The sequence below is a fragment of the Pseudophryne corroboree genome, chromosome 2 (genome assembly GCF_028390025.1).
Source record: "Pseudophryne corroboree isolate aPseCor3 chromosome 2, aPseCor3.hap2, whole genome shotgun sequence".
In the NCBI taxonomy this organism is placed as follows: Eukaryota; Metazoa; Chordata; class Amphibia; order Anura; family Myobatrachidae; genus Pseudophryne; species Pseudophryne corroboree.
Window position 1 is genome coordinate 373,205,409 of NC_086445.1, and position 15,320 is coordinate 373,220,728.

Genomic DNA, 15,320 nt, shown 5'->3' on the forward strand with positions numbered 1-15,320 from the left:
CATTCATTTGTTAATTAGAGATTACATGTTTTTTTACAGTTGACTAGAATTAGAAATATGTATCATAACAGACTTGGAAATTACATCTATCAAATCCAATCCGTATTCCATGCTTTCCTACAAAGGTTGGGACTGTTATCAGTGATGCTGTGTTAGGAACCATCTAACATTGAGGTTTAACGAGTTGTTGAGAGGTTACATAATTAAATTCAATATCACCTGTCTCCTGGCTAGCAAACTCTACCTCCTATACTCCTAATTGATATGTTAGTACAGGTTGAGTATCCCATATCCAAATATTCCGATATACGGAATATTCCGAAATACGGACTTTTTTGAGTGAGAGTGAGATAGTGAAACTTTTGTTTTTTGATGGCTCAATGTACACAAACTTTGTTTAATACACAAAGTTATTAAAAATATTGTATTAAATGACCTTCAGGCTGTGTGTATAAGGCGTATATGAAACATAAATGAATTGTGTGAATGTAGACACACTTTGTTTAATGCACAAAGTTATAAAAAATATTGGCTAAAATTACCTTCAGGCTGTGTGTATAAGGTGTATATGTAACATAAATGCATTCTGTGCTTAGATTTAGGTCCCATCACCATGATATCTCATTATGGTATGCAATTATTCCAAAATACGGAGAAATCCGATATCCAAAATACCTCTGGTCCCAAGCATTTTGGATATGGGATACTCAACCTGTATTGACATGCCTAGTGATAATATCACACACATCTGGCCAAAACTAGGATTTTCGGCACCCGGGCAAGGCAGTCTTTTGGTGCCCCCTCCCCCCCAAAAAAGCCCCAACAACAACATCAAATAAACCCTGACAGACTAAAATCATCAGATAATCAAAAAATGTTGGCGAAAAATTGGATACTATTGGACAATATTCCCCTATGTTCTCCAAATGACCCCAAGCATCAAATGTCCCCCCAGCAGCATGTTCCACTACATGCCCCAGTGTGCCCCCATACATTGCACTATGGGGGTCATTTCGACCAGTTTGCATGCAGCGGTTCTTCACTGCGGTGCGAACGGGTCATAACTGCACATGCGCGGTGCCCGCAATGCGCATGCACGTCGATGTCCAGAGAGCAACGACCAGAAGAAAGAAGAAAGTGATCGCAAGAAGATTGACAGCGTCGGAGGCGTTCTGCGGCGGATACTCACCATTTTCCAAGCGTGGAGATCTGAACGCAGGTGTGTCCAGGCGTTTGGAGGGCGGATGTCTGACGTCAATCCCTGGACCTTCGTCGCTGGATCTGTCGCACAGGGTAAGTAAGTCTGACCCTGGTCTTGTTTTGCAGGAAGCTTTTTTAGCATAGCAGGGCTGCACAAGCGATCGCAGCCCTACTATGCTAAAATACACTCCCCCATAGGCGGCATCAAGTTGATCGCACCAGCAGCAAAAAGTTGCTATGTGCAATCAACTTGGAATGAGGGCCTATATCACTGCACTATGGGGGTAATTCAGACCTGATCGTAGCAGCAAATTTGTTAGCAGTTGGGCAAAACCATGTGCACTGCAGGGGGGCAGATATAACATGTGCAGAGAGAGTTAGATTTGGGTGGGGTGTGTTTAAACTGAAATCTAAATTGCAGTGTAAAAATAAAACAGTCAATATTTACTCTGCACAGTAACAAAATGATCCACCCAAATCTAACTCTCTCTGCAAATGTTATATCTGCCCCACGTGCAGTGCACATGAATTTGCCCAACTGCTAACAAATTTGCTGCTGCGATCATGTCTGAATTACCCCCTATATTAGAACACTTCATCAGTGCACTACATTCCACTATCCACTGCACTACATCACTATACTACATCCCCTACACGATGTACTACATCACTACACTACATGCACTACATACCCATATGCTACACTACATCACTACACTACATCCCCTTATATGCTCCACCTCATCAGTGCACTACATGCCCCTATATACTGCAATACACTACTACACAGCATACCCTATATGGTAGACTACATCACTACACTACATCCCCCTATATGCTACGGGTATGGGACACAGGGTCGACAGTGTCTAGGTTGACACACATTAGGTCGACACCTATTGGTCGACAGTGAATAGGGCACACAGGAAATGGGTCGACATGGTCATTAGGTCGACATGAACAAGGTCAACGTGGAAAAAGGTCGACGTGAGTTTTTTATGGTTTTTTGGCTTGTTTTCTTTGTAAAGTGACGGGGAACCCCAATTAGTGTACCCCAATTAGTGCAGGGTGCCTCGCTCCGCTACTGCTGCACTCAGCACAGGTTACCAGGGGTAATTCTGAGTTGATCGCAGCAGGAATTTTGTTAGCAGTTGGGCAAAACCATGTGCACTGCAGGGGGGACAGATATAACATGTGCAGAGAGCGTTAGATTTGGGTGTGGTGTGTTCAATCTGCAATCTAAATTGCAGTGTAAAAATAAAGCAAAGTAATTGTGAAACATGCAATATCACAAGAGAGCGCTAGATACTGATCATTACTATATAAACATTTTATTCAATCACATAAATTAAAAGCATAAAAAATGCAATGCATATTTGCATAAAAGAATTATTCTCACTGCTGATATTATTTACACGCTGCCATATACTGTATCCCAATTGTATATTGCACAGATGTCCACATCCAAAAGACCAGTGTGGCTGGTTCGCTCCAAAGCAAATTGTAAAGTCCCAATTTGTTTTAGGGAATGTGAATGGTGTTCACTAGATGGTGAATGTTCAGCTGTATAAACGATGGGCGCTATGCTACTACCTCCCCCGACCGCCAAACAATTTTGTGCTCACCACTTATTCCTTAGAGTCTCATGTGAGGCTGGCTGTCAGCATGCGGAATCCATTGTGGTTGGTGGGAGCGGCGGTATTCTATTCAGTTCCCCGGGGAGGGAGGGCGCCGTTCGTAGCTGTAGAATTCAGGCAGTTTGCCGTGTGCTGGAGTCCGGACTGTGGTGCTGTGCTTGTGTAGATCTCAGGGAAAAACAGCAGTGTGAGATGTCCTTAACATGTTTCTCCGTGAAAATCAAACCACGGTTTCATCAGAAGGTAAAACAGTGCAGAGGAGAGCTCTATTTAAGCTCCAGGGTAACCAATCATAGAAGCATTGTGATTGCAGGTTCTCAGGTGCTTGTTCACAGGTGTCTCGATTAGTTAATCAGTTAGTTATAAATTAGTTAGTTATAAATTGGGTGACCAACAGCTTTATTTTGTGCCTTATATCAGAGCGCCTGATTTGATAATTTTAGGAGTCATAATTATCAAGCACTATAAAAATAAAGCAGCCAGTATTTACCCTGCACAGAAACAAAATAACCCACTCAAATCTAACTCTCTCTGCACATGTTATATCTGCCTCCCCTGCAGTGCACATGGTTTTGCCCAACTGCTAACAAAATTCCTGCTGCGATCAACTCAGAATTACCCCCACCATTCCCAATTGTAGTCCACGTGGATCGTAAAGTATGAAAAAGTAAAAAAAAAAAATGAAAAAAGTGAAAAACTCATGTCAACCTTTTTCCATGTCGACCTTGTTCATGTTGACCTATTTCGTGTGTTGAACTACTCCATGTTGACCAATAGGTGTCGACCTAATGTGTGTTGGCCTAATGTGTGTTGACCTAGACAGTGTCGACCTAGAGTACCGATACCATATGCTACACCAAATCCCCCCATCTGGGAGGCAAAGCGGAGGTTGATACTGCTAACTGGGAGCAGTGCCGATAATAAAGTCTGTATTTAATCTCACCACAAAGCTGCTGTAGTAATACTTGGTGAGATTTGGAGGTTGTCCAGGCTCTTACTGTCAAGTGGATAGCTAACAAAGTGAGCCTTTTATTTCTGTAACATCGGTGACTGCACCAGTTAACAAACAAAAGCTTGGGGCAGCGTGTCCTCTCAATGATGTGTAGCCTACAGCTTGTTATCGGTTTGTGCTGGGCAGGCAGCCGAGATCATAGCCTGCTGAAAAATATAGCACCAACAGCTCGTTTCTATAGCTTGCAATGTGCTCTGCACGCTAGTCGCTGCACTGCATGGCAAAGAAGAGAGTTTAAGACAGTAGCCAGCATAGGAGAAATTCCAGGTACTGGAGCTCACCTGCATAGCATCGGAGCCAGCTGCGGTCAAGCAGGTGGGTTAGATACACTGCCTCAGGAGCCGTCTGCAGTCTCACTGGAGCAGCACAGCACTGCCATTAAAAATAAAAAAAACCTGCTCCTCTGTAACTCCTCTGCGCCCCCTCAAATCCTGCACCCGGGGTGCATGTCCCCTTAGCCCCCCCTACTAGTTGTGGCCCTGCGCCAGACTAGTCAAGGCAATGAAAAAGAGCTTTAATAAAATCAAAAGTTACTTAAATGGATGACCTGATGGAGGCATTTGTGAATTACATATCAAATGTTTTTCTATGGCAGGATGTAATACAGAATTTTGGAGCCAAGATCAGAAATTGTAGAGACTGCCTCCTAAAACTAAAAATGTTAAAAGAACTGCAGTTGTATGGGCACAAGGGTCTCCTTGTCCAATGGCAGTGAAATAAACTGGCTGGTGAGAGACAGGAATGACTCATTGCTGATCGTTCCGACACCTGCAGTTTCAACAGCTGCAGGTGGCAATGCCCATAGACCACAACAGCTGTCCCTGCTTTTTTGGAGGGTGTCTGCTTTGGACTGCGCTGGGGATCTTGTGTGAGTAGCAAGATCCCGTACATGCACAGAGGAGCTGGATGGGAAGGAGACACAGCACCTCAGCTCTGAGTTGATGCGCTGTGAGCTCAGGGGGACATCGCCAGAAGGGAGAGCTTTTGGTAGTTGTGCCCTTCCTGCTTCACCTCGGTAATGAGGCAAAGCAGGAAGTGTTAAAGTGTTATAGCAGCACGATGCATGCCGCTATAATACATTTACCTGAATATGAACAGGGGGCATTATAATGTTGCATATTATTATCTGGGGGCACTGTGTCAAGTGAATTGGGGATTCTGTGTGGCATAATGTGTACTGACAGCCCTACAATGTAACATCATGTAAACTAGGGCACTACTATGGTTTAGAAAATAAACTAAGGCACTATTATGGGGCATAAAACAACTGCTGCAGAGAGGTGTCTCTCAAGAAACATTGGTCAAAGGCTCCTTCATAGTTACCTAGTTACATAGTTACATAATTAGTGAGGTTGAAAAGAGGCAAAATGCCCATTGGGTTCAACCTGTATTCTGTGTTAAGCTGTTCATATTATAATGCACCTGCTGAAGTAATTTTTTAGTACCAATTAACAACTATGATTCTTACCACTCCCATAAATTAATGTCACTATGTTAAATGCTATAACCCTGGCTACTTTTTCCTGTTAAAAATTTGTCCAATCTGATTTTAAATGCAGTTACATAGTCTGCCATTATTACTTTCTCTGGCAGGTAGTTCCAAATCTTTATTGCCCTTACCGTGAAGAACCCTTTCCTACATTGTGTACAGAATTTTCTCTCTTCTAGCCTCAGCGAGTGCCCACGTGTCCTATACAGAGTTCTTTTAATAAACAAATCCCCTGCTAACTCTTTGTAATGACCCTTTACATATTTGAAGATATTAATAATGTCTCCTCTTAGACGCCTCTTTTCTAGTGTACACATATTTAACCTAGTAAGCCTTTCCTCATACTGCATTCTCTCTAACCCTTTAATCAATTTAGTAGCTCGCCTTTGAACTCTTTCTAGTTCCCCAATATCTTTTTTTATAATATGGTGCACAAAATTGAACACAGTATTCAAGATGTAGACTTACCAATGATTTGTACAGTGGCAGGATTACATCTTTGTCCCTTGTCTCAATGCCCCGTTTTATGCATGCAAGCACTTTACTTGCCTTTTTTGCTACATTTTGACATTGTGTACTGTTATTAAGCCTATTATCTATGAGCACCCCCAAATATTTTTCCACCACAGTTACCCCTATATTTTCCCCATTTAGAGTGTAGGCTGCATGTGTTTTTTGTCCCAAAATGCATAACCTTGCATTTTTCTATACTAAACCTCATTCCCCATTTAGACGCCCAAGTTTCAAGTTTAAATAAGTCATTCTCTAGAGACTCCATGTTGCTTTCTGACTCAATTACCTTACATGGTTTAGTATCATCTTCAAAGATTGCCCCTGTGCTTTCCAGGCCTATTCCTAGATCATTGATAATTATATTGAACAGTAGCGGGCCAAGTATGGACCCTTGTGGTATTCCATTAACTACTGGTGCCCAGCTGGAGAACATCCCGTTGACCACTACTCATTGTACTCTGTTATCCAGCCAATTACCTATCCATGTACAAATAGTATATCCTAGGCCAAGTTCCCTTAATTTGATGGTCAGTCTCCTGTGAGGCACTGTATCTAAGGCTTTTCCAAAATCTAAATACACCACATCCACTGTTTTTCCCTGGTCAAGATTCTCGCTCACTTCCTCGTATAAGGTAATTAAGTTAGTTTGACATGATCTGCCCCTTACAAATCCATGCTGACTTTTGATAATAATCTTATTAACCTGCAGATAATCCTTTATGCTGTCCCTCAAAATAACTTCCAATATTTTACCCACTATAGAGGTTAAACTAACTGGTCTATAGTTACCAGGATTATTTTTAGTTCCCTTTTTAAATAAAGGCACTACATCAGCTATGCGCCAATCCATTGGTACCATGCCTGATGTAATTGAACTATGGAAACTCAAGTATAGTATAGGGATTTTGCTAGCTGCGACCTAAGTTCCATAATAACCCACAGATGAAAACCATCTGGGCCTGGTGATTAATTAATCTTTATGTTGCTTAGTCTCTCCAGGACTACTATATCACTTAAACAAACATCAAGGCCAAGAGCCATTACCTTCACTTTCGTTATGCACTACTCTCACCGTCTGATCCCCCCTGGTGAATACTGAGGGGGGAAAAATTGCTCAGTATTTCAGCTTTTATTTTATCATCATTTATCAAAGCTCCCAATTCATCTTTTAATAGGCCTATGGTCTCCTTTTTAAACATTTACTGCTTATGTAGTTATAAAACTTTTTAGGATTGGTTTTACTCTCTATAGCAATTTGCTTTTTGTTTACAATTTTAGCTGTCCTTATTACTTTTTTGCGTTTTTTATTGCATTCCTTATAATGCTGGAATGACTCCTCCCCTTCATTAGATTTAAGTGTTTTGAAAGCACGCCTCTTTTTAGCCATTGCTTCTTTGACCTCCTTATTAAGCCACGTTGGCTTATGTTTAGTACTCCTGCGTTTACTGCTCATGGGAATGAATTTGTGAATATTGCTATCAAGAAACCCTTTTAAAGCTACCCACATTTCTGTTGTGTCTTTACCATGAAACATAACTTCCCAGTCAATGTCGTTTAGTGCCCGTCTCAGCATATTGAAGTTAGCTTTTCTAATGTTAAATGTTTTAGTTGTTCTCTTATAGCTATGCTTCTTGAAACTGATGTCAAATGTGACCATACAGTGGTCACTGATTCCCAAGGTCTCCCCATCTTTAGTGTTTGATATAATGTCTACATTATTGATAATAACTAGGTCCAGAATAGTTTAACCTCTAGTTGAGTCCTCGACTAATTGAGTCAAGTATTGATTCTTTAATGTATTTAAGAACCTGCTGCTCTTGGTTTTTACACATGTATCATTACTCCAATTTATATCCGGATAGTTAAAATCCCCCAAAAGTAGGATATCCCCCATTCCCGCATCTTTTTCAATTTGCAGTAAGAGTTGTTCATGTAAGTTAATATCCGTTGGCTTGTAGCACGTACCAATAACTAGTTTTTTTGCTTCTGTCCCCCCACTTGTGATTTCAACCCATAGTGACTCCACGTTATCTCCAGTTCCCTCGTAAATACCATCTATTAAGTTTGGTTTTATAGATGGTTTGACAAAGAGACATACCCCTCCTCCCCTTTTGGTAGCCCTATCCCTCCTGAAAAGAGAATATCCCTCCAAATTTGCAACCCAGTCATGAGAGTCGTCCCACCATGTTTCCGTAATACCAATAATATCATACTGAGATTCTGATACAAGCCATTCCAATTCCCCATTTTACATGATAGGCTTCTTGCATTCGCAAGCATTCATTTTAGCCTAGCATCTCCCTTGCCCGTTTGTTTTAATGGTATCATATCTATATTTACAAGTGCCTTACTAGACTTACCCTTACCGACTGTTATTCTCTTCCCTCCCTTTCCACCCCATCATACTTAATAAAGCCTTCCCTACTACTATCTCTATTTGACCCATTAAGACGTTCTAAACCCCCCTGATGTTAGTAACTTCCCTTATGCTATGGACATCATTTTCTATATACCATATTGTTGAGCCATATTCGTCATTAGGTGATAAATTGGTAATATCTTGGGCAATACCTGTCTAAGTAATTCCGGTGTCAATACCCATGCGAATACAAATACCCAAATACCCTTACCTGCTGATCTTTCACTCCCCCCTTCTCCACCCCCAAATTGATCACTATCCCCATCCTTACTGTTCTCAATATGTTGTTATGAGGAACACAAAGTTCTTGTTGCACCCCTGCTACCTTGTATTTCCTCCAATTTTCTCATACACTCTAAAAACATACTGTCATGTTAATTGGCTAATAAATAAATAAAAATCCTTGCTACCACTGGAAGGCTTCAGTGGCTAACAAATGTATCAGAAAGGAGCGAGATAAGCCAGCACTGAACAATCAGCGGCCTTTCTACTGTATCTGCGCACACACCAGACTTCCACTGAATAGTTCACATATAATTTTGGCACTAAAGCAAACTCATTATAACCATGCCTTGTAAATGATTGCCCCTTTTAAAAAGAAAATCCCACATGTCAGGTAAACTTAGATTCTACTACATCCTGGCCAATGTACACAATCACATAAGCCTAGCCAAACAAATACGCTAAGAAAAAAAATATTTGTCAACAAAAAATAGACTAGAGATGAGCAGGTTCAGCTGTCAGAGAGCCAAATCCCCCCAAACTTCATGATCTGAGCTGGGATCCGAGCACGGCTCTTGACTTCCCACCAGACTCGGATCCCAGAATGAGGTAAAACATCATAATCCCAGTGTTGGACTCTCACGAGTTTTGGATTCCATATAAACAGCCACGCATTGCCGCCATTTTTACTCCAGACTTGGAGAGTGAGGGAGACAGACCTCTGTGTCTCCCTGTGTGTGGTGGCATTGGGTGGGGTCATTGTGTGCTCTTTAGTCTTCAGCAGTCCTGTTAGGGGTGCTGTCCTGTCACTGTGCTGTTAGGGGTGATGTCCTGTCACTCACTGTGGTGACATGTGCTGTTAGGGTGCAACTGTACATGGGTGTTGCTCTCCTGGCTGTCACTTTGATGTACAGGGGCACTGCCCTCCTGTATGTTGTGAAAATACAGAGGTGCTGGCCCTGTCCTATATGCTGCAAAAATTCAGGGGTACTGTGAAAATAAATGTACACTGGCCCTTTCTCGTATGCTTTAAAAATGCAGGGGCTGCTGTAAAAATAAATGTACAGTGGTCCTGTCTTATATGCTGTAAAATTACAGTGGTGCTGACCTGGTCCTGTATGCTGTAATAGTACAGGGGTGCTTTGAAAATAAATGTACACTGGCCCTGTCTTGTATGATGTAAAATTACAGGGGTGTTTTTAAAATACAGGGGTGCTGGTCCAGTCCTGTATGCCATAAAAATAAATGTACACTGGCCCTGTCTTGTATGCTGTAAATATTCAGGGGTGCTGTGAAAATAAATGTACACTGGCCCTTTCCTGTATGCTGTAAAAATACAGGGGTGCTGTGAAAATAAATGTACACTGGCCTGGTCCAGTATGCTGTAAAAATACAGGGGTGCTGTTAAAAAAAATGTACACTGGCCCTGTCCTGTATGCTGTAAACATACAGAGGTGCTGTGAAAAAAGGGACACTGCTCTGTGTGCTGTAATAATAAAGGGGTGCTGTCCTATGAAATGGAGAACAAAAATTTGGAGAAAAAAATAGTGAGGTCAGGAACCACTTCCAATTCCTAGTACTAGTGCTGAAGCTGCTGCTGCCACCTGTAATGACATTGAAGATGCAAGTCCATCAATGTTGTCTGCTACGGACAATGCCCAATGTCATAGAGGACATGTAAAATCCAAGAAGCAAAAATTAATAACTAAAAAAAGAAAAGAAAAATAAATTAACTGATAAGAAACGCAAAATTGACAATATGCCATTCACAGCACAAAGTGGCAAGGAAAAGCGAAGGCCTTGGCGTATGTTCATGACTGGTGGTTTAGCTTCTGATGAAGATGGAAACCCTCCTCCCTCTCAAAAAATAAAATAAAGCTTGTTAAAGCACAGGGAAAAAAACTGTGCGTTCAGAGATATCACAAATCCCCAAGGAGAGTCCAAGTGTGTCCTTAGTTGCAATGTCTAGGCCTGACCTTCCCAAGATTGTTTGGGAAGAGGAGGCTCCTACCACCATTTGCACGCCTCCTGTAAGTGCTGGGAGGAGCATCGCCAGTCCAGTTGCTGATATTGAGATTGAGGATGTCACTGAAGAAGTACACCAGGATGAGGAGGATATTGGTGTAGCTGGTGCTGAGGAGGAAGTTGATGATGAGGATTCTGATGGTGATGTGGTTTGTTTGAATAAGGCACGAGTGGAGACAGTTGTTGTCCATTGGATGAGAAAGCCCATTGTCATGCCTGGGCAAAATACCAAAAAAGCCACCTCTTTGCTGTGGAATTATTTCTACACAAAACCAGACAACAGGTGTCAAGCCATCAGTTACCTTTGTCAATCCATAAAAAGTAGGGGTAAGGACGTTATCCACCTAGCAACATCCTCCCTTATACATCAATTGCAGTGCATTCATCATTGTCAATTTCAGAAACTTTGGGTAATAGCGTAAGCGGTCCACTGACACCTAAATTATGTGGTTTGTTTGAAAAAGGCACCAGTAGAGACAGTTGTTGGCCATGGGATGGAAAAAAACATTGTTATGCCTTGGCAAAATATAAAAAAATCCACCTTTTCGATGTGGAATTACAGTATTTTCTGTGAGGATGAGGCTGTAAACACTTAAAGGGGCTGAGAGGAATTGGAGGATGAGGAGAGATTAATTGCTTCTCTTTTGGTGGGGTCCCAAACAAAGCAATAATTTCAGCCACAGTCGTGTCGCATACCCTGTCGCTGAAATGATTGGTTTGTTAAAGTGTGCATGTCCTGTTTATACAACATAAGGGTGGGTGGGAGGGCCCAAGGACAATTCCATTTTGCACCACTTTTTTTTCTTTGTATTATGGGCTCTTTGGGGCCTACTTTTTAAAACTGCCATCCTGTCTGCCACTGAAGTGCCACTGCTATATGGGCCAGGTGTTTGTGCCGCCCACTTGTGTCACTTAGCTTAGTCATCAAGCTACCCCGGTGCAACCTTTAGGCCTAAAAACAATATTGTGGGGTGTGAGGTGTTCAGAATGAGTGGAAATGAATGTTATTGAGGTTAATAATATCATACAAATTCCCCCAAATTCTGTGATTTTAGCTGTTTTTATGTTTTTTCCCCCAAAAAATCAGATCCAAAACCCGAAAGGGTGGTTTTGGCAAAACCAATCCAGATCCAAAACATGAATGGAGATCCAGATCCAAAACCAAAACACAAAACCCGAAAAGTATCCGTCGCACATCATTAATAGAGACAATTCTATACCTCTACAGAAGCGCTGACTGCTCAAACAAACATGCACCTCTTCATTTTTAACTAGATGACAGATACTCACAGATGCATGTGCTCTCTTTGTTAGAATCTGTAGATTCCTATGTAGGACAACAAAAGATGTTTACTACTCACTCTGCATTAATGCACAAGTCTTTTTAAAAGGACATGTGATATCTATCAATCGATTAAAATGTATCTAAGTGGAATTAAATTAAGCAAATATATAATCATTGTGTATTAAAGTATGCAGAAATCATGTTGCATATTCTGAAGAGTTTGTCTAAAGTTATCATCACTTAGAGATTCAGTAAAATATGTGCATTTTGGGCCTAATTCAAGGATGGCCGCAAAAGCAAAACCGTGGGGGTCGTTCCGACCCATTTGCACACAACAATTCATCACTGCAGTGCAAACGGGTCGGAACTGCGCATGCGCGGTACCCACAATGCGCACGCATGTCATTGCCCAGTGGCAGCCGTCGCTGGGCAACGACCAGGAGAAAGAAGAAAGTGATCGCTAGCGCGATCGCAAGTAGAGTGACAGCTTGGAGGCGTTCCGGGGAGGATACTCACCGTTTTCCGGGCGTGGATATCCGAATGCAGGCGTGTCCAGGCGTTTGGAGGGTGGTTGTCTGACGTCAATTCTGGGACAATCATCGCGGGATCCATCGCACAGGGTATGTATGTCTAGGGCTAGTCTTGTTCTGCACAAAACTTTTTTAGCATAGCATGGCTGCACAAGCTATTGCAGCCTTGCTATGCTAAAATACACTCTCCCATAGGCGGCGTCTAGTCGATCGCACGAGCAGCAAAAAGGTATGTGCGATCAACTCGGAATGACCCCCATGTGCAGTGCAGGTGGGGCAAATATAACATGTGCAGAGAGAGTTAGATTTGGGTGGTGTGTTTTCAAACTGAAATCTAAATTGCAGTGTAAAAATAAAGCAGCCAGTATTTACCCTGCACAGATACAATATAACTCTCCCAAATCTAAGGGGCCCTACTCACTGGCCGACCCGCCGCCGAGCTGCCCGACGGCGGATACGGCCGACGAGCGACCCGGCGGCAGGGGGGCAGTGACGGGGGGAGTGAAGTTTCTTCACTCCCCCAGTCACGCGGCTGCATTGAAGTGCAGGCAAATATGGACGAGATCGTCCATATTGGCCTGCATGCACAGCCGACGGGAGACCAGCGATGAACGAGCTCGGGGACGCGCATCGTTCATCGCTGGAGTCTCCACACTGAAAGATATGAACGAGTTCTCGTTCATTTATGAACGAGATCATTCATATCTTTCAAAAAATCGCCCAGTGTGTAGGGCCTATTACTCTCTCTGCACATGTTATATCTAACCCCCCTGCAGTGCACATTGTTTTGCTCATTAGAGGAAGATTTTGCTTTTGCAATCAAACTTGAATTATGCCCGTTATCAGGGTTGCCTAAATGTTTGCATATTGCTATAAGTTACACTGATATTTACTAAAACAATGAAATACAATATAGTGGATAAAGTAAAGGTAAAAAAAAAGAAATACCTTCTAAATAAGAAAACAGTGTTTTCTTATCTGTGCTCACATAACAGTATCTAAAGATTATATTTTTTGCGGAGGTGAAAGTTATCAAGTAGACTATTAGCTTTTATATAAGGATGGTTATATGCTCTTTTCTACAAGTTGAAACTAATTTGAGCATCAAGGAAGTAGCTTTCTGTTTGGAGGCTGAATATCCATGATGTGGCTGTGAAAACTATAATATTTATTATACAGTATTAGCATCAGATGGATTTATGCATTGGATTTATGTCACTGTACTGCTGAAGGAGCACAGGAGTATACAGTGTTTGTATAATTACGGGAAGGGCACAGAAGGCTTCCATTCAGCTCTCAGTTGAATATAAGAAGAAACATCAACTGCTGGTTGAAATCACAAAAAATTTAACTCGCATATGAGGTCTCCTTGGAGACCATTCAAACCCAATAAATTATACAAGCTGAAGAATAAATTACCAGTTTCTGGACAATGCAATACTGTACTTGAAACAACACAAACACACTATGAATAACTTCTGCAGCAAATAGAAATTAAAGAGAAGAACAATCTGTATGTGATAATGAATTCTAATTATATTTAAGAAAACTTCCATTATTTATTGACATGCTCTTGGATAAATCATATATTAGACAATTTGCTTCAATAATTCTTAGATAATATATAGCAATAATTTAAATATATCTTTATAAAATGAAATAATATATGTGTTGTAGTTTATAATTTTACTCGTACTTTATGGTGTTTGTTTTTATTTTTTAATGTGACAGCAAGCCTTTTTATGGACTAAGCAATACATGAGTGATTGGTACAATACATCAAATAATCACAAACAATAAGCAACAATCAGTTTGGTTTCATAGGTGCCTTCCCATAACATTTTGTAAACAACTTAATAACAAATTACTGAAACATATTGTGTCCTCTATGCAGAGTTGTCAGCCATTTTGTATGTTGAACCAATGTAAGAGAAATGGAGGAAACAACAGCACCCTCTTCTTGGCTGACATAATAATTTTCTTACTTTTATGAGACCAATCTGTCTAATTTATTTAGCACGGTCTATAAAATTATAGTTTTGAGCTGGTTGTTAAGGGCAACATCTTATCTCTTGCAAAGTCTTGATACATCACCCCCTGAAAATCCAACTGGAAAGTCCAGGAGTGCAGCTTCTACCAAGTGAGGGAGCCTTTACAGTTCAATAGGTGGAAACACACTAATATTGACAACATAGCTTTTCCCAAATGGAATTGACCAAAGCTTACAGAGCATAGCATAGTGTCACAAGACTGGGTTTTGATTAGAGATGAGCGGATTCGGTTTTACTCGGTTTTACTCGGTTCTCAAAACCGAATCTTATTGGCTCACGGATGTCACGTGTTTTGGATAGCCAATAAGATTCGGTTTTGAGAACCGAGTAAAACCGAGTAAAACCGAATCCGCTCATCTCTAGTTTTGATGTTCCCGGAGATTCTTCAGATGAAGAGATTGACTTCAGTGGCGTCACTAGGGTTGGTGTCCCCCGGTGTTATGACTCGTGGTGTCATCCCCCACCCCCCATGGACCTACTCTTGAATCAGTCCATACAGAGACCCTGAGAGCAGGGGCCAGTTCTAGGGTGTTCGATCCCACTGCAAATCACAAATTTGCACCCTCCATACTCAATAAAGGGACAGTGTGTGCTGCAGGCACCTGCAGCAAAAAAGGGTGTGGTCCAACAAGGTAGGGGCGTGACCACCGACAGTACCCCAATTCAAATTATGACACACAGTAGCACAATCTTATTCACATTACACTGCACGTAGTGCCCATGATTCATATTGCACCACATGTTACAACCCACAGTAGTGCCCCTTAAACAATATCCACAGTAGTGTCCCTTATAAACATTATACCCAAAGTCAGGGCTGGCAACAGAAATCTTGGGGCCACATACACTGATATCATTTTCTTTTAATTAATTTGTGGGCAGCCTTTAAAAAGCATTCTTAAGCGCGGTGTCCCCATTTATTGTTCCCCTAATCCTC